Consider the following 27703-nt stretch of genomic DNA (forward strand, 5'->3'; position numbering starts at 1 on the left):
GAGACAGAGAGAGAGAGAGAGAGAGAGAGAGAGAGAGAGAGAGCACAGCAGGAGGAGCAGTCTTAAGTGGTATCAGAGCCTTGGCCCTGGGGAGCATAATTATGTGGTCACTGATGAACTATGGGAGAGGAGAGCAGACGGAGCATCTCCTCTGGCACAACCACTCTAAACACAGGCAAGAGCAGAGAAGGGGGAGAGAGAAGGAGAGAAGAGAAAAGAAGAGAAGAGGAGGAGAGGAGAGAAGGGAAGAGAAGACAAGAGAAGAGATGAGATGAGGAGAGAAGAGAGGAGGAGAGAAAATAATAGAATGGTAGAGGAAAGAAGAAGAAAGGAGAGGAGAAAAACAAGGGGAGAAGAGAAGAGAAAAGAAGAGAAGAAAAGGGAAGAGGCAGTAGGGAAGGGAAAGAGAGAGAGAGGGGGGGGGGCAAGAGAGAGGGGATGAGCTTGTGCTGGGTCAGGTGTCAGGACCATGGCCCTCTGTATCTGAGACCAGCTCACTTCCACACACTTGATTAGAGCAAGGGGAAGACATTCATTAAAGCTCCTAGTAAAGAAGTGTGGCGCATAATGTGCAAGAGTGTAAGGCTTGGCATAAGGCTGAATAACCTGTGTGTGTGTGTGTGTGTGTGTGTGCGCGCGTGTTATTTCCTCCACAGATCCTTGAAAAAAGGCAGAGAACAATTTTATAGAGAGTACATCTAAATCCACAACCAATCACAAGTATATAGAGAAACACCAGTGCGTTTAGAGCAGGCAAAACTAAGAGAGGTGTGTTACAAACCCAGGAAGGTATCTGAGACGAAAAGGGAAAAAAAAAAACAGAAAGAAGAGAAGCAATAAAAGAAAAAGTGTGAACATCATTAGACTGAACAGAAGAGTTCAGAGAGAGAGAGAGAGAGAGAGAGAGAGAGAGAGAGAGAGAGAGAGAGAGAGAGAGAGAGATACACCGATGAGGGCAAGCGTCCTAAGACAAAACAGCCATGATGACAGATAATGAGGGGAAGAGAATCACTAAAGAGTGAGAGACTAAAAGAGAGAGAGAGAGAGAGAGAAAATGCAGACTTGCACTGAACCGTGTTACACAGCACATTCACTGCATTATTCAAGAGTCCTGCAGTAGTCACTCACCGCCCACTCCCTCACCTCAGCTTCCTCAGCACACACACACACACACACACACACACACACACACACACACACACACACACACACACACACACACATACCACATCACTCCTAGTGACTTTGTGCCTGTGCACCTCATTATGCAAGTCAGACTCACACACACACACACGGAAACAGAGAGCAAGCACAGACCAGAGGGCAAGAGGCCTATAATCCACTCCCCGAACACACAAGCGTCCAAAACACCTTCAGTGTTGAAAACATGTTGAGTCGTGATCCAGCCACCAGCCCTGTTTACTCGTGGCCCAGGCATGGTGATTGGGTTTCCCAGCAACACTCCACAACTAACTACAATAACAACATGGCTGTTATATTCTAGCATATAGTACTGGGGAAGGTGGGGCTTTCACATTTCTTCCCATCTTCATTTTGAGCAGCCGTGGCCTACTGGTTAGCGCTTCGGACTTGTAACCGGAGGGTTGCCGGTTCGAACCCCGACCGGTAGGCTACGGCTGAAGTGCCCTTGAGCAAGGCACCTAACCCTAACTGGACACATTGAGGCCAAAAATATTGAGAATTCTACAGGGAATGTTGAAGATGACGGAGTGAATAGTGGCAAGAGGCAAGCGGAGGCTGCTGACAAGGCCCCGACGCTATTGTAAAGCAATTTACAAAAGATTCACTGAACAAAAATGCTGATGTGGTAAATTAAAATTTAGCTAAAAATGTGGAGAATGCAATGCAATCAAGCATTTTGGACGATATATTGGCACAAACTGGCAGCAGAACATGCTGAGAGAAAAAGAGCGACAGAAAAAAAAGATGCGCATTTAACCAGGGCCTAAATTTCAGCGCGGGATTGCGGGTATTGCGCATAAATTATTACTAAGTATTGAGCATACTAATAAAAGTCCCGCAACTCTAGCCATCATAATGCGAGAAATTCCCAGATTTTACAGCGCTGTCTGACATTAATCTAATAATGGAGCGGCCTGAATGCGGGACTATTGACTGGACGGACCAACTCTAACTTCAATTGAACCCCATGCAGAGACACACGCGCGCGCAGGACCACTTTGGGGCTGCCTCTCTCTCTCTCGTTGCTCTCTCTCTCTCTCTCAGCAGGATTTGTCACCACTGAAGTCAAATTATAGGTGCTTCTGCATCAAACGCTATCAACAAAAGTTTAGCGATCAGGAACCGTCAGGGATTTTGCAAACACAGAAGCATGACAGCATATAACGCGAGAGAACATGGATGTGTTCTCCATTTGAGGAACGTTATAATCTATTGCGGACGTGAACAGACAGCTACAGACACGGAGCGCATAGTAGGCCTACTTTCACTTTCTGTGCATATTCATTACGTGAAAGATAATTAGTAGCAAAACAGCGATCAGCTATAGGCCTTTATTTCTTGCGTTTTATTGTGAGACATAGGCCTACTTTTTGTTTGGAGCGCCATACCGGTAGGCTATCAAAAGCAGAAGATGTTCAATTTGAGATTTGATTTACGTTTGGACTGTTTGATTATATTGCTAAATATCGGGACTGATGACCACTGAAATCTGTGGGGTATTTAATGGTTCGCTATTAAGTTTCATGTATGAAAGAGTGTTGGGATTTCCATCCACTTATTGCGAGATAAGGCACCCGCTTTCATTCATTCATGGAACGTGTGCTGTGCTGCAAGTGAAACCGTATTCCGTATAGCCAAAGAGGTCTAAGACATCAGCCTAAATTTAGTTATTTTTTAAATTATGCATGATTTACTTTTTTTTATAAAATTCGTAGGCTGATGCCTGGTAGCAACAATTGTGTTTAAATGTAGGTTATTGTTTCAGCCTCTAGCTCAGAAAGGGGCTGCGTGTGACTGGTAGCTTGAGAGCAACGTGTTGGAGACTCATGGTGTGGGAAGATGACTTTTCATTGGCAACAATATTAAACCAACCAACAATATAAATTATTAATTAGAGCTCTTTTATGAGTTAAATTGAAACAAAATTATACTGGCTTTTATTTGTCCGAATCTGAGGCCCGGCTATAAATAGAATCCCGGCCATTTGAGGATTTAAGTATGCACGTGTGTTTCAGGCATAGCACAAGCACTAATCTCTGACTGAAAGTGCACAGGACTTGTGCATTTGAGAGCGCTCTCTCTAGGCTGTAGATGGTAATGTTTCATGTAAGGTTCATGCCAGTTAATATAAATTAACATTTAAAAACATGTTCAATTATATATTTTTTTTCATATATAAGTCGCACCTGACTATAAGTCGCAGGACCAGCCAAACTATGAAAAAAAGTGCGATTTATAGTCCAGAAAATACGGTAGATTATTTAGTGTTCATGTAAACAGGTCGGCTGAAATCTTTAATCAGATTCATTTCAATCGGATTTAAATAAAACATGTCCATGCAAACGTGGCTATTGATTCCAATAGGAAAGACAGCTAGTCACAAGTTACATCTAAATATTGGTTCACAGGACATTCAATCCTTTTACTAACACAACGGTTAGAAATATATATGTGACTCATGCCGATGTACACTACCAACCTAATTAGTTTCCGATGCCCCAGTGTTGAGAGAACAAATTTAGCTTGTAGCTAACTCTGACCATAATCTCCAATGTAAAACGATTAGCTTGCTAGCTAGCTATCCTAGCGATTAGCTAGCTAGCCTACAACATAGCTATCTCACCTAGTTGTAGGAAATACGTACGTAAGTGATGAAATTAGAATGAATCCCATGAACACACAGATTACTCTTATACCAACCTTATTCTGTGCCTTTCATTCACGTTTGTTCAAAGATTTAGGTAAGTGTAAATTATTTTCCTTGCCCACTTCGATGAAGCTCCATAGGTTTCCATTATGTCCACGTAACATACTCTTTCCCCTAAAAGGGGGTGGTGGGTGGTAATATTGAAATGTTTTGGCTTGTGACGTAGAAACCTGTGCCGATTTTGACCAGCTCACCCTGGAGGCTGAAGGCAGGATACATTCAGAAACCTCACTCAAAACAGCATGGATGGGTTGTTTTTTTTTTTTTTTAAAGTCTGTATGCGTGTTGAAGCACCAGAGACACACAAGAACACATCAAATCCCAGAAAAAGTGATTTTCATAATATGGGCACTTTAATGCTGTTTAAAGCCCAGCAGTACTGAAAGTCACTTCAGAGGAAGGATGCTCCTGGTGCCCAAGTTTCCAGTGGTGTCTCCCTCCACCATTCATTTGCACTAATGTGGGACTGAAATGCAATTCAGTGTTATGCTCTCCAAAATATAGCCGATTTTCTTTTTCCTCAGCTTCCAATATTTCTGAGACAGGCAGACCCCTGAGGATAGAACAGAGCACAGAAGTGGTGCGTCCTCCACCGACACCTCAGAATTAGATGCTCGCAGTCTCTACCCCCCCCCCCCCCACCCCATCATAACGTGCAGACCAAACCCCCCATGCTCAGCTGCACTAAGCCAGGCCACAAACGGAGCATTCAGACCACTTAAACCTGCACGAGTGGAGGGGAGGTCCTTGAGTATCTTTCAAACGCAACTGCCTGCACTGGACTGGAAAAATGTCTTAAATAAACCAACACAGATTTCAGTGGGTAAGGCGAAACAAGGCAGCCATCTGCACTGGCACAGATGCAAGAGAGAGACAGAGAGATAGATAGAAGAAAGGGGGGAGAGAGTAAGAGAGAGAGAGGAATAGACACAAATTGAGCAAAAGAAACATAGCAGCACTCCCACACCCCCTCTTTCTTCATGCAGAAACGACCAGCGTTGTTGAATTTTGAGACAGGGAAAAGGAGAGACTAACAAATGAGAGGTCCAAAATAAACAGGAGGAAAAAAAGGATAGAAAGAGAAAGTGCCTTCTTTTTAGTATGGGGGGGTGGGGAACAAACGACGGAGAGTGGCGCCAGCCCCGGTGGATGAATTCACACCTCCCTTAGCAACGCGCACCAAACCCCCCCCCACCCATCCCCCCATCCCTGAGATACATTATTCATCTCCACTGTCTGACACTTCAGTCGAATGAATCTATGCTAAGCAGCGGCGGTATTAGCATAGATGAGTTAGGAGGGTTATCCTCTGATGATACCCCTCCCATTCCTCTCTCCCTCCGTCTCTCTCTCCTCCCTTTTCACATCCTCCCAGTCCCTCTCTCTCTCTCCGTCTTTTTCTCTTTCGTTCTTTGCGTAGCAGCCCTGACTAATGCGGCTCTAAAAAGGAGGGCGAGTCGAGGAGGTGAATACATTTAATTCACCTGGGCAGGGGATGCAGAGAGCCAGCATGGAGGAAATGTAAGTGAACAGCACTCCTCCATACCCCCCCCCCCCCCACACACACACACACACACCCCACCCTCGCCGCCTCTGCCATTTTATCACTGATGAAAGGATGTGTGAAGCATCCATTTAAAACAGCTTAATCGGCTGGCTGCTTTGTCCTGTACTAAGAGAGAGCAGCACTCTGCCTCTCAGGTTCTCTTAAGGAGGCGGTCTTGAGAATAGGATGGTTAGCCTCTGGCATCAACAGCCCAGGCTTGTTTGAAGCGATAAAATACGTGTGTGTGTGTGTGTGTGTGTGTGTGTGTGTGTGTGTGTGAGCTGTATCCAGGTATGCAGCAAGCCCACTTCTCATCAGATGATCTCACCTGGATACTTCCTTTTCAAAGAGCCCGCACGACCTTGAAATAACAGCAGGTCCCCCACCGGAAGCCATGGAGCCCATTAGAGCTGTGGGGCTTCTACACTAGCACTTGGATAGGAGCTATTGACGGCATTGAAATTCATCCCAGACCACTGAAAGTACAACGCTAGGAGAAATAATTAAAACTCCCGAGCCCAAGGTGTTTCATTAGAGGCCAACTTTGTGTGTGTGTGTGTGTGTGTGAGAGTGAGAGTGAGAGAGAGAGAGCATGAGTGTGTGTTTGTGTGTATGTGAACGTGAGTCTGTGTGCATGTGTGTGAGTGAGTGTGTGTGGATGTGTGCGTGTGTGAGCATGTGTGTGTGCATGTGTGTTCCTGTACGTGTGTCTGTCTGTGTGTGTGTGTGTGTGTGTGTGTGTGAGCAAGACAGAGAGAGCAAGAAATAGTGATGCCAGTGCATATATGCACACATTCCTCCTCTTCCTTTTCTTCTGCACACAAAGGCAAAATCTTGAAGGCAACCCATTTGCACAGTGCACACTAAAGCAAGAATCGCTCCCTCTGGACTCCGAGACATCACGAAAAATACATTTCACCTTGGCATAACTTTTACAGCATACCCCAACATATTTATAGGGTAAATAAAAGTAGTTAAACACAGTGTTTATTTTTTTATCATGGATATGAACACACACAGGGCATTCTGGGTCTCCAACTCGGCATCTGTTAGTGTGCTAGACCAACTCCCCAATAATGAATAGGACAGCCCAGATGGGCTAAGCATCTGTCCACATGTAGAAATAATATCTGTGTAGATCTGTACCTGTACAGAGGCCATGATGCTTGGCGAGAGTAACTGGTTAGGACAACGGAGGCCCATTGATAGGGCCCGTAACAGGATAGGCCCAACAATCCCAGAGTTATCTGTGACCCAATCCTGACCTTAACAAAAAGGAGATAAGACAGGTCGACCATGGTGAGTTGGAACCAGGCAGATACTTTAGCAGGGAGCAGTGACCGCATACCCCTCAGTGCTCAGTCACGCCACACCGAGGAAGATGCCAACAAAAGATGGTTCGCTTCAAAAGCTGTCAAAGATGTTTTAAGCAAACATGAAAATGAGGGTGTGTGTGTGTGTGTTGGGGGGGGGGGGGGTGTGGATGGGAGGCACTGAGCTTTTACAGTTGTTTTACTTTCTGATTGTTCACTGGCATATTTGCTTCTATTTCAGGAGGATTGTGCAGAGAGAACAATGTGTCACTCACAAGCAGACATTCCCAGCTCACAAGTGAAATTCTGGTGATACATTTTCCGAGCACCGCCGCATTTTCAGACACTGTGGAAGCATTGATATGTGGCGTGTAAACACCAAAAACAAAGACATGCACACACACACACACTCACACAAATGAAAGACTCCACATCATCAAGCTTTCAAGTCTCCATAACAGTGGAGTGTAAAACCAAAAGGTGTCTGAGGAGGCCAAGCCGACAGAGACTATCCAAAGCCCTGACTCCTCTCTTTGTCTGGGTTGGACAGCCCATACAATTACAGCAGTAAATGGGACCAACATATTTGAGGGATGTCATCACAATGTTTGTTTCTGCCTGAGTTGTTGTCATATCATACCATTTACTGTTGCTATTTATTAGGGATATGTCAGGCATTGTGATATAACTGCAATACATTATGGGTGATATACCAGCAGAGAAATCCAGCAAGCCAAAAAACTAGATTCAATGTGCTTTCCTACAATATCACTACAGATAGAATAACAGAATGGTAAAATAAAGACGGGGGGGGGGGGGGGGTGGAGCAGTGAGAGAGGAAAAGGGCATATGTTTGAGAAGACAAATCGATCCCGCAAAACACAAGCTGAAAATTGAGCTTTACCCTCCACGTAATTCCACAAGTTGAAATCTCCCCAAGCGTCCATGCTCAGCAGGGACAGAGCAGATGGAGAACGTTTCCGCCGCAAATGGACCAACCCCCATCCAGAAGTAATTACCACTGTTTACACACCTACTGTATTCAGCCCGTCCACGGAAAGCCACCAGAGAGCCTCCAGTGAGGCCGCAGGGTAATGAAGCATTATATGGATGCAGTCCCAGGAACGTTTTCCAAACAGTGTCAGTCAATGCAGTGCGGAGGACAGCCGGGTAGGGGGAAAATAAATTGAACTGGCACCAAACGACCCAATCAAATCATTTCTGTGCGACTCCTCCAGGGATTCCCTTTCATGGCTTAGACGACACCAGAGTGGAAGTCCATGGGAAGAGCATCTTCTTGATTTGGATGCCAACAAGGCATTTTTAATGGGAAAGGCCACCTGCCACTTTTCAATGGGGGGCTGGCAGTTATGCTGTCAGTGAACTGAATATTAACAGATTTGGTTATGCCGTGCATCAACACCAATTGACCCAAACAGGAGATAAAACTGGGACAGGCACAATCAGTCACAAGAGAACCAATTGAAACAATGTACTGAGAAATAAGCAGGGAATATGAACCTCCTTCTCTAAAGCTAACAGGACACTAGGTGGGTATTGTTCAAATTGTATATCGATTCCGATTCCGCTCCTGCACATTGATTCTGGTTTCTATCGATTCCTCATTTTGATTCCAAAGGTAACAAACATGTGTTTAAATCAAACATAAATGTCTTCATTTCAGGATATATATATATATATATATTTATATAATATATACATATATATTTATCACCCGGAAAGAAGAAATACTCTTTTCAGATTTGCTGGTGGGGTGGCTATTAATTCTGAATAACAGGACACCATTCCATATCAATGCTTATGAATGGTAACTATAACAACCGGACGACGGTTGCAGGCTTCACAACAATGGAATCAACTGTAAACAAGCTAACTGTCTATGCTATCGCTGTTATAGGGCCAACGAAAGTTGTACAACAAGCTGAACTAGTGAGCTTCTTGAAAAACGGAACCGCGTGTTTCCTTTGCTTTACAGTGGCAACCGGGTGATAAGCGGGATAACGGCCTTCGAGGTGTGTCCAGTTGTACGGAATTAATGTATTTAATCCGCTGTGTGTCGGGGAGTTTTTTGCCCCTCGCCCTCGTCCATTAATTCCATATAACAGGACACCTCGGCTGAAGAATGCTCCATTCACTTGAATGGGCCTTCCCAACGTTCGGTGGTCTGCTAATTCTCAATAACAGACCGTTGCTAAGTATAACAGACCGCTGTCAAGGAAAATGGGTTTTGTGCTTCTATTTCACGTCTTTCATATTACTACGCAAGGACTGGAACTTCATTCAAAAGTGAAAGTGGACGGTTGATCAGCTGTGTTCTAAAGAATGTTTGATTCAAGTTCAGCGTGTGCTGTTGCTGACTATTTGTTTCTCAGCAAAAGCCACGATGAAATGGTAACAAATAGGCTATAGCCTAGACTATATAGGCTAAAGAGTCATATCGTGGGGAGTTTATTCGGTTTGGCAAGTAGCCGTGTAATAAGCGGGATAATGTATAGAACGCTGGTCATTATTGGGAAAATAAGTCCCTTCAGGGCAGAACAAGACCCCTCCGCTGCGCGTCGGGGTCCGGTTCGCCCTGTCGGGACTTATTTTCCCAATAATGACCGGCGTTCTGTACATTATCCCTTACATAGTCTATATTCTAAGCCTTAAATGAACATTCAAAAAGTATTGATCCACAAATATATGCCTTAACAAGACACTGACACTTTAATAATATACAGATCAAGCCAGAGCACCAACTGCTAGGCCTTGTTGTTTTAGAGTCTCAAAATGGGTGAAAAACATATTTAATTGTCTTTGTTTGCACCATAGACTGTATATATAGAACAGTCTATGGTTTGCACCAATAAAGGGACTATTGTGTTAAGGAGTTGATAGGCAGAACCAAATTCAACGTTTTTACATTTTTAATAAAAAAAGTTCCCAGTTCCAGTTATTTTTAATTAGTTATAGTTCCAGTTCTTTCTATTCAACCTTACAGGATACTAAATCATTTGCACTGATTTTTCTACTTCCTCAACAGCACTTGTTTGTAGCTTATTTGTGAACATGAAGACATGTTATTTGGCAACAATCCAGCAGAGAGTTGGTTTGCAGCTTAACCAACTAGCCCAGCTAGAAATGGGTCAGGGATGGGGGCTGCTTTGGGTTTGTATGCAGACAGTTGAAACTTCAATTGGTCTCTGCTCAGGGCAGGGGGCTGCATACCCTCAGCCTGACATCAGACAGGCGCTCCAGCACTTGCACTTTTGCCAAGGGGCAAAGAGGGAGAGCTTGTTTCAGCCATCTTAGGCCATGTCAATCACACACATAATCCAAAAACCTCCAGCAAAGGCTATGTAAACATACATACACACACACACACACACACACACACACACTTTTTTAAGGTTTTCAGCATGCTGCTAGATAAACTTCATGTATAAAACTTCTCACACACTCCGGCTCTGTTCCTTTTGCTCTGCTCTTAGGAGCCCTCCCACCAAGATGGCAGCTTTGCATATCTCCGGTGAAGACAGCTTTGCATATTATTTCCTGACTGTGAAGTCAGTGATCCCCTCTCCCTGGCAAACGTCTCCAAACTTGCCAGAATGTCGAAGCAGTGAGGGATTAGAGTGAGGGTGCACCAAATCTTCCTCCACCAGATGGGCTCCCATGCCAGGGCTCTCTGACACCGGAGAACATTACATCATCTGTCACATTTAGGGTTGCAAAGGGGCGAAAAATTTCCGGTAAATTTCCGGAAACTTTCCATGGGAAGTTAAAATGGGGAATTTTGGAAATATTCCAAATTGGAAACTTTCATGGAATTAAAGGAAATTATGGAAATTAATGGGAATTTACGGGAATTAACTGGACATTTTTGGTAATTCCTACTGTTTCATATACAGACATTAACATTTTGTTTCGTAATAAGCAATATGATTTGTTTGTTCGTATTGTCGCTTAGCTTAGCATACAAAGACAGCTAACATGCTAGCGGGAATCCCATTCTCTGCCTATGGTTTACTAGCGTGCTGAGCTAGCAACACTGAAACCACTGAACTGCCCAAGATACACCACGCCACTCAGCAAACAAACAACAAAATCCAACTGGTTGGAACATTGACTGACAATCAGTTTGTTCAGTTAGAATCCCAGAAAATGGTAAAACAAATAAAAATATAATGACACAACATACCACCCCAACCAAACCTTATAGATTATGTAAATGATATATAAATTGTCAAGCTTAATCAGACAGATTAATCGTCCCATTACAGTTTATGCAAAATGACGTACACCCATTTGAATGAGGACAAAAGTGACGACAAGCCCATAACTGGGCAACTCTGTTTGCAAACTTCCCCTAGTTTCACACCAGTTATTCCCACATGAGATGACATTTTCACTGGGAATTTATTTTCCCCATCCACATGAACGCATCATAGGTTTCCTTTATGTCTAATAGCCTATGCTGATTGCTGTTTGCATGGGATTGACATATGTGCAGGGTAGAAATTTGACTGAAATTGCATTAAATCAGGTTGTTTTAACTAATATTATGCTGCAAGATGGGGTTTTGTCCACTACATTTAAGTTTCCTGTTATAGACTAACTTGCCATATTAAAAATTCCCAGTTTATTCACATTAATTCCTGTTTATTCCCGTTAATTTCCGTATATTCCCGTTAATTCCCATGGAAAGTTTCCAACTTTGAAAATTCCCGGAATTTTGCAACCCTAGTCGCATTACAGGAGAGCCTGGATGGCACATACTACTGGCCGCAGTCTCACAGCAGAATGTACAGATTCTATATACTATCTAGTACCTATCTACTGCTATGTCATGAAGTTTCCTGTTTTTTAAGTAAGTAAGTTACACATAAAACCACACACACACACACACACACAGAGCACACACACACACACACAGCAAATGAGTGCCCTCTCATCCTGGACCGTGTTTTACTGCTCATCTTCCTGGTGTTTCTACAGGAAAGCATGTGTCCCTCAGCAGTGACCGAGAAACATCCCAGGCCTATTGTTCCCCGTATAATTAACGGTCAGCAAGGTGCTGCTGAATCAGGCGTCAAAGGGGAAATGTTTAGACAACTTTCACTGTGTCTATTTTCCATGAACTGTGGCATGATATATTTGCTGTTTCAGACACTTGTGTACAGACCACAAATACTGCCATCTGTATTGCTGTCTAAGTCACATCCTCTTCCCTCTACACACACACAAACTTACAGACAAACATGCCTTCATGCACACACACCTTCATGCACGCCTACACACACACACACCAGACCTGCAAACTCAGAAACTTCTGAGCCCCCCCCCTTTGAAAAAGATTTTAGATTTTTAGCACGTAAATGAAGGGATATCGGGAATAACCGACATTTACATTATATGCATATGGGTAGACCTGTAAAGCATTCAATAATGAATTTTGACTATTATCAAATTATATTATAATAAACGTGCAGTAAGCAGAATTTAAGTATGGCTGCATTTGACATTTTTACATATTAAAATGACATAGTCCTAACAGTAGGCCTACCAGCTGTTTTGAGTTAAGGCCATGTTTAGCCTAATTGAATAACTTGATAATGGAGAAGATATTTTCAGACCTGCCATCCTTTCATAGAAATTTCATAAGTACTACCTCATATCAGGGAAAAAACACTGCTCACGTTGGTCTTCATGTATGCCAGCCAAAAACATAACAAACCACATACTGTAAATGTTGACAATCTGTTTTAAAGCCAAATCATTATCTATGAAAATCACTGATGTTGATAGAAAGGGACTGAGGAAGTCCATTCTCTGGCCTCTATTGGAGCATGTCTGGTTTATTTGTAACTCTTCAATCCATTATTTTTTTATATTTTCTTTTGTGAAGAAATACATCTATCCCTCATGGTATGGTGTCTTTCTGCTCCTCTTCTGCTTACTGAGGCGGCAATGATGACCTAGTCCAACTAAGGGGCGGGTCTCAGCAAAAGGTGTGCTATGTCACTCTAGAAGCCTAGATCTCGCTTGTTTGCACGCCAAGTATCAAGAATTATGATCTATATGCTACACAGAAAACAAACAAATTAAACATATCACTGAGCACCAGGTCAAAATATTTTGCTAGGTCCACTTTCAGATTTGTTGCAAATAGCTACATTTGGCCTTGGAAAGGTCTGCGCTCCCTGAGAACGTCATGTCTTCACCATCATCGACACATGGAAAATATAATGCTAACTGAAAAAACTCATGAACAAGCAATAACTTTCCAAGACAACATTAAACTATTAAGCCGAGCTAAATTCACAATTGCAGATTTGTTTTGTTTTGCAAAGCAATTCAAAACGGCCAGCTGCGGGAATGTGAATTTGCAAGTAAACACTTGTTAACCTCACCTCAGCAAGCCTTTCATTTAACCCACCGAGGGAAGGAGAAAAGTAGCCTAACAATGTGATGTTACCTCGAGACAGGGATACACTTTAGTGTAGCATCTGGCATGTGTTTGATATCAACATTTTCTTATTTTCTTATATTATTTTTGGTCATATCGCTGCTGCAGGCAGGCTATGCGTATCAGAAAGTTACAGAGATAAAGCCCGCCCTTAGAAACAACTGATAGGTCTGCAAAAATAACAGAAAGAGAGGCAATCACTTGCCTGTTATTCTCCCTCTATCAATCTCGCATTAAATCGACAATAGTCTCACTCCAGACTATGGTCATTGACACACACCCCCCCCAGGTTCTATGCGATTCAAGTGAATGACCCAATTGACCAAGAAAACAGACACACACATACACACTCACGTTCATGCACGCACGCACACACACACACACACTCACGTTTATGCACATGCACACACACTCACGTTCATGCATACACACGCGCACACAGACACACACACACACACACTCACGTTCATGTACACACGCACACACACACACACTCTTACACACTCACGTTCATGCACGCACACACACACACACACACACTCGGACCTATCCCCTTCATACCTGCTCTCATGTTGCACTCCATCTGTTCTACAGGATTTGTTGCCCAAACATTGACCCCTAAAGACGGGTGTCCGTAGTCTGTCGTCCTGGTGTGACATCTCCCATGTGGCCCATAGAAAAGCTGGCCTCCACCTGGTCTAATAATGGCAGGGCCAGACACACACACACACACACACACACACACAAATCTCCACTATACCCAGGGCTTAAAATAGCAGGCACCTGGGTGTGGGTAGCCTGGCTCTCCCTACTCCCTACCCCCCTACCACCCCATCAACCTGCCTCAGCCTCGGCCCTCATCTCTGAGGTTCAGGAGCTGGAGCTGTAATTACAGAAGCGCCGAACACATCTTGTCTCACTCCGTGACAAGCCCAGGCAGGCCCCCCTGACCCAGCCCAGAAACAGGAGGGGTGCACTCCACCTCTGCCACCACCTCACTCCCAGATCCCAAAGAAGAGCGACCACATTCCTGGCTCCGCTGCCAGAAATGCTCCAGGAGTCAGCTGGGAGCAGGCTGAACTGTCAGAGTGTCTCTCCCTGGGCTGTTACCGAAAAAAGGACTTGTGATCTGGAGGTCAATGTGTAGCCTTCACTCAACTGGTACAAATTGGTACGCTAACGCTCATAATTAATCTAACCTTCAAGTAGGCACATACAGAGCACTGAGGAAGTAATACCCAGAAAAATACACTCAAAGATGGTGCAGACTAGAGTTTTTGACGTGAGCGCGATAATAAGTAAATAAACCGGGACCTTTGTTATTCAGTGAAAAGTGTCCAGCCTCTGCTGTCAAGTTTTAAACAATAGAGCCACACATTGAGAGCGGCGCTGTGAAGGACGGTTTAACAGTTGGGGGAAAATTGGCGCAATGGGGGATCTTTGAAACAGTGTACGACTGTGGCAGGAGAAGACATGCTGGTGTCGGTGACTAAGCGGGTGAGCAATCGCCGGGGGGAAATTGCAGGCAATGCAGCGCAGCCTGGCCTGACCTTCACGGTCGCATCGTCCACTGATAAATTACCGAAAGGCCCCAGCTCAATGACACCCTTTCAACTCAGCTAACAGAGGGTGAAAAAGTACTGAAGGTAGACTTCATACACAGAGAGACCCTGAGAGAGCCTTGCAAACACAGCGATGCACTGCTGTGGTCATGGACGAGATTTTCGTTTCAAAGGAAAGGATTGTCGTTAGAGACAATCCCGTTTTTTTGTTTTTGTTCATTGGATAAAGGCAAAACCTCAAGTTTTAAGTTCTCACAAAATCAAGGTTTTGTTGAAGTCAATTCATGACCTTTGACATTATGGTTAAATGAAGGTAGCAGGTGGGATTACTGTGCCTTTAGTATTCCACAGAATGCCACTATTGTACATTCTGATTTAGAACATCTGATTTACTGTCAAAAGGTGTAAGGTCAGGTCAGTATCATTAGTGATGATCAGGATTATTTGTGAAATTTAACACCTAATTATAGAAGAATCAGATGGCAGTTGTGAGAAACAGCTGTTCCTCATGGTTTTATTGAGCACACACACACACACACACACATATACACATCTTATATTTATGTTCAAGTGGTTTTTGAAGCATAAACATCATCCAGGTAATCTACATTTGTCCATGTCCTGAACTTTGTGCCAATTCACAAAAGGCTTTTTTTCTGTGCAAGGCTTAAGCCAAAATGTAGTCAAATGCTGGCCACAATTATAATCCGATGATTTTGATCATTTGTACTGCTTGAGGAAGTCATTTAATTGTATGGATTGACAATTGCACTAACAACAGGAAAACAAATGCACCACTCCCGCAGTGAAAGCACAGACCTAATCAGCCAACCGTGTGCCGGACCGAGTGGCAAACAGGATTACGGATAATTACATTTGAGCTCTTAGCATGTGCTCAGGGCACTTGTTGCAGCCATCAGCCCTAGCCATTACTGCACAGAGCAAAAGGCAGCATCATAGACAATGCAGGTCTCTGTAAACAGAAACTGTTCCTCCTTTTGGCCACAAGAATGCCTTCTTTCTTTCCCGACAACTTTAAATTATGTAGTGTGAGATTAAAGGGTGGCTAATGCTATAGGGACACCTGAGTAACACTTTAAAATGGGGTTCAAACTATGTAAAAGGTGCTTTTGAACCTCACTAATTGAAAGACCGCACTTTCTTTCTCTCTCATTTCCAGATTGAAGAAAGCTAAGCATCCATGTCTGTGCCTCCTCTGTATGGAATTATGGCTCTCTACTCTGCTTGTTGAAGGTGAATGTCTGGTAAATCTTCTATCCTCATGTTTTAAATGCTCACAGTAAAACACACACACACACACACACACAGCAAACACACACCCGTCAACTGAAATTACACCCCGTCCCTCACGGAGAGAGTTCCAGAGCAGCTGAGCCTCGCAGACACTTGACAGGTCATAAATGCAGCAGCGACTGGTGACGCGTGTATCCACCGCTCCACTGGACAGCCATTTTTCATACACAGCAGACAGACCAGTGCCACTCGCCCATTGAGTATGGGGACAAAACAGTGACAGCGTGAAGACTGATAGTATGAGAACTAGATGTACCGCAGAGCGGTACAAAATATGACCGCCGCCCAGTCCAGCACATTTTTTCCACAAAAATAAATCACGCTGAAAGGCCTATATGATTCTAACTGTCTCACTAAATTGCATTATCCACACTCAATTCTCACTGGTATCTGCTAGACAACAAGTACCAAAACATGATTAGTTCATAGATTTCACATGTAAAATTCATTTTATACAACCCCACCCCCATTTTGCCTGTTCATAATTCTGAGAAATTCTTGAATTGTGTGCATGTGTGCGTGTACATGTTTATGTTTATGTGTGTGGGTGTGTGTGTGTGTGTGTGCGTGCGTGCTTGTGTGTTTGCCTGCGTATGTGTGTTTGTGTATGCATGCGTACATATGTCTACTGTGTGAGTATGTGTCATACGTATGATTACTGTGAATGTATGTGTGTGCGTGTGTATCTGCTTATGCACATGTGTGCACATAGAATGGGTTAACATGACCCCTGGAGGCAAACATACGGAAAAAATTGGTCATCCTAGGCCCTACGGTTCTCAAGATATTCACAGAAAACTGTCTGCCCTACCCTCCTTTCGGGGGGTCCAGTACAACTCACTTTCAATTTCGTGCAGTCTTGACCATGTCAGCCAGAGATAGTGATGAAAACACCTAATTTTTTGCTTTTTAATTTTTAACTAGGTGGCGCTATACATGAAATAAGTGGTAATGGGATGGGTTGACATGCCCCCTTAAGACCAACATACAAAAAAAGGTGGACCTCCTAGACCCTACAGTTCTCGAGATATTCACAGGAAACTGTCTTCAGCCACCTACAGGCCAGTTGGTGTATAGTAACATAAATTAATTTATTGTGTGGCCCCCCATGAACGGAATTCCACGAAACTTGGTGTGCATTCAGAGGGTGTCATAATGATCCTACACTTCCAATTTCGTGCAGTTTTGACTATGTTAGGTCACAGATACCTGTGATTATAACACCTTATTTTTACTTTTTTGTGTTTAACTAGGTGGCGCTATACATGAAATGAGTGGTTATGGAATGGGTTGACATGGCCCCTTGAGATCAACATACAAAAAAAAAAAGGTCCTCCTAAACCTTACGGTTCTCGAGTACGGGTCTACGGTTATTCACAGAAAACTGTGTCTGCCCTACCCTCCTTTCGGGGGCTGCAGTCCAGCGGGGGGGCTACAGATCAAAACGAAAAACGATGGTTCCATGCTATCCATATGGGGTTACATGCCCACCAAGTTTCGCCCCGGTCTTTCAGTGTCCCGGGAATCCTTGACGGAAATTTGGACATGCGAAAAAGAAAAAAAAAAAATCTGACTAAACCTATTCGACCGCCGCTTCGCTGCGCGGCGGTCATAATTACAGTGTGACTGTCTGTGTGTGTGTGTGTGTGTGTGTGTGTGTGTGGGTGAAAAAGTACTGCATCAGAAATCATTAACATGTGGGAGTTTCCCAGGTCTGCACTCTTATCTGCTTACTATGGAAATTCCAATCTTCTCTGTGAAATTCTAAGCAGTGACAATATAACTATAACCCTTATAAAACATGATCATAATAAAATATGGTCTCCATTTTCTTGATACAAACTAGTATTTTTGAATGTAATATGAGGCTAGAATCATAGTGCCGTGCTACATCACATCTAACACAATGCAACTTATGACCACAGCAAGTCAGTTTACACTGTTCGGTTTGATAAAATTGGTTTGGTTTGGTTTCATGGAACTGATACGCACCAAGTAATATTGTGACTGTTGGCTTTTCGTACCTTTAAAGGCAGTGTGTGTAATGTAGCAGGGCCTAGGGTCTGTATCAGGGTCCCCAGTCAGTGTGTAGTCTAGAATTTTCCTGAAAAAGCCCTCATTGTAGTGTAGGATTTTCCTGAAAAAGCCCTCACTGGGTCGTGAGGGTAAATTCCAAACAATGCACTGAAGCTTGGATAGGTTTTCAGATGCTGGTCTGTCTGTGTGTGTCTGCGTGTGTCTCTGTGTGTGTGTGTGTGTGTGTGTGTGTGTAGCCACTCCGTTGACAAATCCCTGTTTTGAAATACTTGCTCAGTACTGATGTTGCCAAGTATAGCCATTAGCCCCATGCTTTAAAAATCCCACATCTCTGCAAGCCTTATCTGAACTAAACAAAGGGATTTTTAAACCAATTGGCTTATGGCTTGTTGGTCAACAAATCTCTTCAGCATCAGAAAAATAGGTTTGGCAGTTAATTCTATGGTTTTGGTTAAGCATTCTGTATTGTTTATGCTTATAGAACAGCAGTATGTTTGGATGAGGAAGAATAAAGCATACACTGAAAAGTGCACCCTGTCTAAACTGATACATGGCAATGACTAGGTGATACTCTAGGCCTGGGGTCAGCACCCTTTTTTGCCTGGTGAGCCACGTTTACCAAATGTATTATTATTTTTAATCTCAGAAGAGCCACATAAAGACGGTTACAAGAAAAGGTTTGGATATTTAACATACAGTTACTTTCATTCAACAGAAGATTTTTAAATAACCTACATTTTCTACTAGTTTTAATGTGCAAGTAACTTGAAATTTAAGTAAGTGGAATGACAGAAGTATAGGCCTTAGGGCTTCTACAAACTCGACGCACCCGACCTGTAGCGCGACAACGTGACGTCAAAATGACGTAGATCCTGCTGGTGCCCCAGGATTGAAGCCAGGTAGCGCGAGGTAGCACACCACTCATTTTTTTTCAGACGAGCGCGACAAGGCGGAAACAGGAAGATGGACTATTTCGAGGGCAAGCGAGAGTTGCAGTGTTTTGTTACAGTCGTGAATTTTTAATAGTTTGCTGGATAAGTTAACAAAGTTACCAGTGAGAGTTGCAACACATGGAATTAAGAGGAAAGAATAGAAACGATTTATTTTCAAACAAAGGATATCTATTAAGGCCTAAACAAAATCTCTTTCCACTTCAGGAAATTACACAAACTCAGCCAGCTGCTAGCTAGCTAGCCAGCTAACTAAACTGTTTAAATTATTAAAATTTCCCTCGGGATGACTAAAGTATCTATCTATATATCCATCTATCTATCTATCTATCTACCTGTGCACACACCTTGGAAACTAGATGATAATGATGATGGTAGTTGTGAATAGTAGCAACCAAAGTCTGAAGGACCATCACAGTGGCTAGCTAGGTAGCTACTCGTGTTTCTTACTGCAGCTTCTTCTGCTGTGTAACGTAGTTAGCGTTAGTCTTTTCACAACAGCGACACCTCTGTTCAGGAGAATATTGCAACTAGTGTCGCGACCACCACGCGCAAGTATAAATGGTTACGGCGCTTCTGTGACATCACATTGTCGCGCTACTGGTCAGGTGCGTCGAGTATGTGGGACGTTTAACTGTACGTAAACACCGCCACCGACTTGAGCTTCCAAAGAAGCTCTGGTTGCTCTGTCAAGGACGCTTGTCAAAAAAGTCCATGGAAGCTTTGGATGCTTTGGCCGCTCTGACGTGACAGCATTTTACGTCCATCGTGTTCTATCTTGATACTTCCGTCTATTCGATTGGTTGCTGGTCGTTGGACGCTGAACCGCATCATAGCTCATTACCATAAAGTTGACTGACTTTCAACTTTTTGCTTGACGCTTAAGTCGCTCAAGACGCCCAAAATGCGACGCCGACAGATTTGACGCTTCTGGCAGCTGAGAGAAGCTGGCTTCCATTGAAAATGAATGACTTCCTGAATCTTTGGTAGCTCAAGTCAGCGGCGGTGTGTATGTACAGTAAGGCTTTCCATGTAGGCTAAACACCACCCCCTATTTTTCCAGTGTCCTTTGGTATGCAAAGTAACATCATAGTTAACAACACAACACTCAATTTTCATTGACATGTCATTGGCGAAATTGAACATTAGGCCTACCAGAGATTAGATTTTTTTCAGAATCAGTCTTCGGATGGAAACTTTCCCATTTCAGCCTTGTGTTCGTGCTCGCAAGCTGTGGTCGCTGACGTTTCCTTTTTGACATTTTCCTTATATAGAGGGAAATGGAGGGAAATCAGTGATTTTGTTTGATATTTTACATGGCAACGAACCACGACGAAACGAAACAATATTGTGCACGACGCAACGAAACAATGTTGTGCAGCTACGGTTACAGAGTCAAGTGAGGTGGAAAGTTATATAGGCTAAATTACTCAGATAGACTTACAATATTACATTTTGAAAATGAACAAACTAAAATAAAATACATTTTAATTAAATACTCATTAATTCATTTCAAAAGCTGAGCCGCATCAGAGGGATCAAAGAGCCGCATGCGGCTCCGGAGCCGCGGGTTGCCGACCCCTGCTAGGCCTATTTTGCTTCCTCTGGCACCAGGGGTGAAAGTAGTTTTTATTTCTTGGTGGTACTATGATATAGAGTTTGTGCCAAAAATTTCACTTAGCCTAATTATTTATTATTTATTTGTTTGTTTATTTACTGTATTATAGTCTACTTATCAAGCATTCACTAGGACTTCTTATCACTCTAGTATCACTAGATATCTTTAACCCACCTGTATCTGTTTTTGATTATGAATAAATTGCAAACACTTAATTTCAACATTTATTTATTTATTTAGCCTAGTTACTCTGCTCGCTCCCACTTCCAATCGTTTTTTTATATAGGCTACTGTATATCATGAAACACGTTTCTTTGAGTCATGCCTTTTTATTTGGGAGACTGCAACATACTGTAGCGTTTCACTATCATGAACTGGTTTATTGTCACAAAGCACACAATGCAGCATATAACACAGCGGGCCGTGTCATTATTGCTGCGCAAGATCTGGTTAAACCGTACACGCGCTGTCTGTCTCTTGTCTCTCCAGCGAAACACTGCACACATAAAACCAGAATAGGCTATTGAAACATCAAAATATTTTTCTTTAGCCTGTATGTTTTTTTATTTATTTCGGAGACTTTCCAAGAAACGTCCGTCTGCTAAAACACTTTGGATACCAGTGCACGTTGGCGCAATTAGGCTACTGTACGCGCGCTATAGCTTGCTCGTTGTCTGTCCAGCTGCACGGGAGGTTTAGACACAATTTAGATACAGTTCAGAACGATGTATATGAAATATATTTTGGGGGAAACGTGTTGCTTCTGGTAATTTGACGTTAGCAGTTGTGTTGTCATGCTGAAAGTGCAATATTTTTCAGAGACAGTATAGTTTTCTTTCCGGTACGGCGTACCCTCTCCAAATATTTTAGTGGTACTCCATACCGGCCAGTACCGGCTTACTTTCACCCCTGTCTGGCACCGATAGTCATAAAGGGGTAGGTACAGTCCTTAAACTATTTGGACATCCTTGGAGAAAACATCATACTGTCCATAGAAACCAATAGAAATGTAAAGTGAGTATGAGTTTGAGTCTTGAGTATAAGTCTATTGTCCATTAGAAATGGACTGATATTTCTCAGGAATGCTACTACACGTCTGACTACCCATATAATAACCTTAGCACTGGATTTAAACAATGAAAAGTGTGCTTTTATCAGTACAAACCCTTTTTGTGAAGGGTGCCAAGACTTTTGACTATCAGTTTCACAGCATTCACTTTCCGCAGCATTTTGGTGATATTGTGTTGAATTTAGGGAAACCAATTGTTGTTTCAGTTGAGATATTGAAATGGTCCTGGTTTGTTTGTTTTCTCAAAAAAACTCCAAAAGTGTGTGTATTTTGCCTAAAAACCAACATTTCTGAAGGGGTGCTAATACAATTTGTCCGTAAATCTTCTAGGTCATACGTTCATAAGGTTGGTCTGGATCAACCTTAAGCTATACGTTAACATAACATAGAGCCTAAAACGGTCATGTTAGTGGCAAGACATGTACACTATTGCCAAGAAAGACCTACACATGTGTTGCATTGCATTTTGTGCTCATTTCATAAAAAAGAAAAAAAAAATCTAAATAAACCAGTTAGCCCTATTTGTTACCCATTAACGTGTGAATATATAAGTAGTATGTTGCCTACAGATGTCATACTTGGAACTTACTCAATTTTGACTTGCATATTTCTTGTTGATGTTATGATAACCTGCACTGCCATGTCCATCGTACTCGCCTCACGCATGCTCAGACCTACATAAATGACAATAATCAATGCCAGAAACGTGGATGGTTCGAGAAACACAGCTAGAAAGGTAAACAAGTTTTGTATGGTATGCCTGTAGAGTCTTCATAACGTGTTTAGAGACGTTATTGGAAAATCCAACCCTGGACCCTTTAAGTTCACCTTTAATTTCCGAGGGGTTTAACCAACGGTGAAATTAAACTTCACTTGGAACATTAACTTCTTACCGAGTCCTTTCAGTAGTACAGGTAACAAATCTATCTTCTAAAAGAATGTTTTAAATGCAGTCGTTTGTACAACTTCAAAGGAAAATACATGTCTGTGTCATTTAACACCGACACCATCAGCAAAGCCATTGGTTGTGCACAAAAGTGTTCCAACCATCCCCCTCTGTCTGTCAGCGCACAAAGCCTGCTCCATACCAAATAAGAAGTTAGTTCCTGGGAGAGAGGCCAGACGGATCTGCCAGAACAAATTCAAATGCATTCTCAGATTGGTCTGGTCCCTGGGCTAATGAATTTCAAAGCGCACAACCAAAACTTGGAGGGGGTTGGCTGGATAGGGGCTAGGCCAGACGTTCTCAACCTTTTGGGGGCTAAAGCACACCAAAGATCAAACCAAACCGCCAAGGCACATCGACTAATGATTATTACATTACATTACATTACATTTAGCAGACACTTCTTGACCAAAGTGACTTACATATGTCAGCTATATTACAAGGGATCACATTGTCCCCGGAGCAACTTGGGGTTAAGTGCCTTGCTCAAGGGCACAACGGTGGAAGCCGGGAATTGAACCGACAACTTTCAGGCTACTACACGCTAACCCAGCTCCTTAACCACTACACTACCCACCGCCCCGATTATTGATTATTGATTGTAAAGTATGTCACACACATTATTATCTAAATAACAGGAGTGTTCATTCTCATGCCCATATGTTTCTCTATCCCATATGAGTCTCAGGTAGGAATATGCTCGCATGATGTTGATTGAGCTTTTTATATCAAGAAGCTGTGTCATTGATGCATTTAAAAATAGCTCTATAGCCTATTTGATGAACCTGTATGTTGAAGGGTAAAGTGTGGAAGTGCAGTCTTGAGCTAGGTGATCACACTCAGGAGGACGCAGAGGAGTAAGTTTGAGGATGGGATTTTTATTTTTCCCAAATAAGGCCAATATTTTGGCAATTAAGATAATAAAAAATAAACAAAAGAAAAAAAAAATAGAAAAAAATACTTTCAATAAATGAAACAAAAAATTTGACATGATAGTCAAAAAACAATACAATAATTTGTAGCCGGCACTAATGTCTGACCTTGTCAAGTCACCACAGCACTGAGAGCAAATAGGACGCATGTCCTGTCACTTACTGCTCCCCTCATAAACTGACTGACACAGTATAAATAGGCCTGAGAACCACCTCTAAGAACTGGCACATACCAACTCAAACCATTGACAGGGGTGTTCCATGTAGCCAACATGAAAAAGCTAACACAGCCATTATAAACCCATCTAATACACTAGAAATAAATAACGAATATAATTTATCACCATGCTAAATTTGACAGTCAAAATGTATATGAAACAGCAAAAAATATTAATTCATTCAACTACGAATCACTTCCGGTTGACCCGGAGGTTTCAACGACATTTAAACTGGACAGTCGCGGCACACATTCTTTATACAAACAAGACGAGACATGACGAAACACCGGTAAGACAAACATAACGCTGTGATAACACATGTATCTATTAAGCTAAATAAACGGAACAGTTAAGACAAAGACATTTGTGTTACGTGGTTATTTTAACAGAATATGTGACGCGAATAGTAAATGATTGTAAACAGTAAGCGATGTAATGATAGTGGTTGTTAGCATGCAATAAATCACCGTAGTGTTTGATGGTATGTCGACTAGTTAAACAGCTACGGGATTACGGCAGAGGTGTATGATGAATGACAATGTTAACAAAAGATTTTACAACAGTATGGAGGTGAACTGAATACATAGACACATCAGACAAACACACACAGGTAACAATGACACTCAGTCCGTTTGTATACTAAAGGTAGCGCCTCGCTACCGTGACGGTGGGTATGCACCCGTCACACTGTATAAAAGCACATTAGGTTCCTCAAAATTCCAAGACACACCACACTTTGCCTCTCGGCACACCGGTGTCAGCACACCGGTTGAGAACCACTGGGCTGGACAATGTGCAGAACAGGCATGGTTTGCCGTTTTCTTAAACTGACAAATGTCTCAAAACAACTGTGTTAAATATCTGATAGCATTAATACAGAGCTGCCTTTTCGTTGTGACATGTCCACCTTTTCTGCATGGAGAGTCAGAGATATATGCATATTAGAAAGTTAATTAAATTCCTGAATAAAGCAAAGCAATAAAGCAAAACTAAAAAAAAAACTAGAAAAAACACCTTTATTATAACTTAATTACAACACATGTTTACACAGTTGTCTTATGAACCTGGTACATACCAACCTGTGTATTTGTCAATAAGGCTTCTTACAAATGCAGACGAACCAGTCTAAGAAGTAAATTGCATTTGAAGCAAATATCAATATTCTTAAATCACCACACTTACGAATAGCCATCCATGTTCATCCATGGCCACCAACATTTGGCCAGGTGTAGATTGGGGTGCTCCTAATTAACGACTGTCTTAGGAGGAAGGACTCTCTGAGATTAGAACTCTGAGTTAGAAGTAATCATGCTTTCCTTTTAATGCTATAACTTACATAAGATTTAGACTTGTCTTGAAAGTGTTGTGAATCAGAATCCTTCTGTAAATGTATGTACTGTGTGTTTCTTATGATCATTTGTGATTTTATTGTGCATCCCTTGTGTCTGTTTGTAGCCTGTGTATCCTTGAATTCAATAGGAGCCTATCTCCAGGTGTGAAAACATAGGCCTCTGAGAGACATCCCAGAACAAAGAGTGATCTGACCTGACAAAGGCCTAATCCTCATCCTCTGTGTAGTTAGAGATACTGGTGGAACTCTTGGGTGAAGCTGTCTCTCTCCCTTGACGCGCCTCATCGACAAGAATAAACCCGTTTCTTGATTGACCTTCATCTTGACTGAGTTTCCAGCTAACTTTGGTACTAGAAAATTACCAACATGGATGACTAAATAGATCAGACACAGCTTCACTGGCCAAGGATGTTGATGCATACAAGGAATGCGGCTCCAATTAGTGCCTCTCAAGAATAAGAGCTAGGCTACATACAAAATGTTGTAAATGGCTAATATACATTGCCCATTTTCACTGTGATAAGAAAAATAGGAAGTGCTACATTTTCTGTGCAGTAGCTTTGCTGCACACCTAATCAGCAGATTCCAGTGACTGATTGTAAGCTACAATGACATCCTCACAAAACAGACATGTTGTGCAACGTGTCCATGGAGAAACACTATGTAGAGTACCTCATGAGTGTCCTGTCTGTACCTGAAAATCCCAAAGTAGAGTTGTAGGCTACTCAAGCATCAGCCAACATGAAAGGTGAACACATAATTAATCCCCAAACTGAATGCAAATGCACCAGTTTGGCTGAAAGGAAACAAGATAGCCTACAGAGGAGAAGACGTGAAAGAAAACAAGATAACGAGCCATGAACACTATCAAGGTTTTTATCTGTCTGCTGTTTCTTTCAACGAGGCGCAATTTCAATTTAAATAGCCTGTCTTACAGCCAATGTAGACTGTCATATAGCCTACTCGTGCCACATGGCTATGTAGCCTATAGCTGGCCGAAACATGCCAAGGTGCAGACATCGCTAAAACTATCGCTTTATTATCATAGTAAAAGAGCAGACTAATTTACGATGGTGATGGGATTATAGGAAACAGTCACTAATCCTAATTGCGCGCAAAAACATGGTAAAACTAGGCTCAATACGACCTTTAAATGGTCCATGGCTAGGCACGAATCTGAAAAGACCGTTGCATTGCGAGACAACAATGCCTGTAGATGTAATTTGAAGGGGTATAGCTAATAACCTTATTGCCCCTACTTAGGAGTTCGTTTTGAAATCTTCTGCGACTGCGATACGCGTCCGAGTGTCTTGAGAACGAAGTCCACTCCACACCTACGATTCGCGCCACAGAGAAACTAATTCAAGCGTTACTTCACCCGCGCGTAACAGACTGTGATTTCGGATGTAATATGATGGAGTGTTCAAATCGAGATCATTATTCTCTAGGCAAAATAGCCTAGATACCTACATTCTCACTTCTATGACGAGTTTAAGCCGGCAACTGAAAGAATAATGACAAAGGTTGCCATCATTTGGTGCTCATTAAAGGTGCTCATTTCATGAACAGCCGATTGAAAATGTTCAAGCGGTTGTAGAATACCAAGCAATATCTTTTGTTAGGGAGGGTGCTCGTATTTGAATCTTTGAATAAGCTGTCTCGGTGTCCATTTACAATACGATAAAGCTATGAGATGCTTCATTTCAAATTCAACTGATGAAACCAACGCATCGGCCTTAGTGAAAACGTTAACCTCATTTCTAAAAAAGAAGCCTAAATCAATACACAGGCCTACAGCAATTGATTAAAATCACCTGGTCCACTTGTGTAACCTACATCTAACGTTACGACAGTTAATAATAGGCGGCTTTATACCGTCTGCAAATCTGGGGAGAACAATGACATACTGATTTAGAAAAAAAGAACAGGATCTTACCTGCGAAATTAGACTGCCATCACCGTTCCGTCGAAGCTCGTGTGAAGGTGCAAATTATTGTCCGCGTTTATGGACTGCATGCAAAAGGCATGCTTCCACGTTGGTCCGTTTGATGACTATAACACCTCGAGTAGTGGAACACACACACTCTCAGCATTGTCACATTGTTGTTAGCTTTTCTTCCAGCTGCCTCGGCTGCGTGTATTGGTGGGCGGAGCTAGATGAAGCGCACTAGCAGCAGCGTTACAACATATCAACTGACACAGTGTTGAAACTCAGCCGTGGCAAACGATAACTTAGTCGCTTAATAAGAATAATAACAAAGGATGGTAGGCTATCCATTGTACATCAAGCGACAGTGGCCACAGATTCATATTTGAAATGTTACAAATGGACCAAAGTGGTGTGGTGCTAGACAACTAGGGCTCTTTTCACACACACACACCCATACATTTTTTTAATGTGGGAAATTTAATCAGGTTTCTTTGACACCTTGTCTGCTTAAGTACACTACATATGATGTTGTCAC

General features: G+C 42.5%; 1 protein-coding gene across 3 annotated transcripts in view; it reads right to left on the reverse strand.

The window, feature by feature from the left end:
* The window catches only part of st6gal2a (ST6 beta-galactosamide alpha-2,6-sialyltranferase 2a), a 61433-nt gene extending 34063 nt beyond the window's left edge, over positions 1 to 27370 (reverse strand). Inside the window, exon 1 of one of the 3 annotated variants that reach the window (XM_042075880.1) lies at positions 27175 to 27370. The gene's annotated coding sequence lies outside the window, so the exon portion shown is untranslated. Of the gene's footprint in view, positions 1 to 3903; positions 3959 to 13802; positions 13990 to 27174 lie in introns of those variants that run through there. The other 2 variants (XM_042075891.1, XM_042075899.1) reach the window with 2 other exon arrangements.
* Between the last annotated feature and the right edge of the window lie 333 nt (positions 27371 to 27703).

This window comes from Alosa sapidissima, chromosome 2 (assembly GCF_018492685.1).
Source record: "Alosa sapidissima isolate fAloSap1 chromosome 2, fAloSap1.pri, whole genome shotgun sequence".
Classification (NCBI taxonomy): domain Eukaryota; kingdom Metazoa; phylum Chordata; class Actinopteri; order Clupeiformes; family Clupeidae; genus Alosa; species Alosa sapidissima.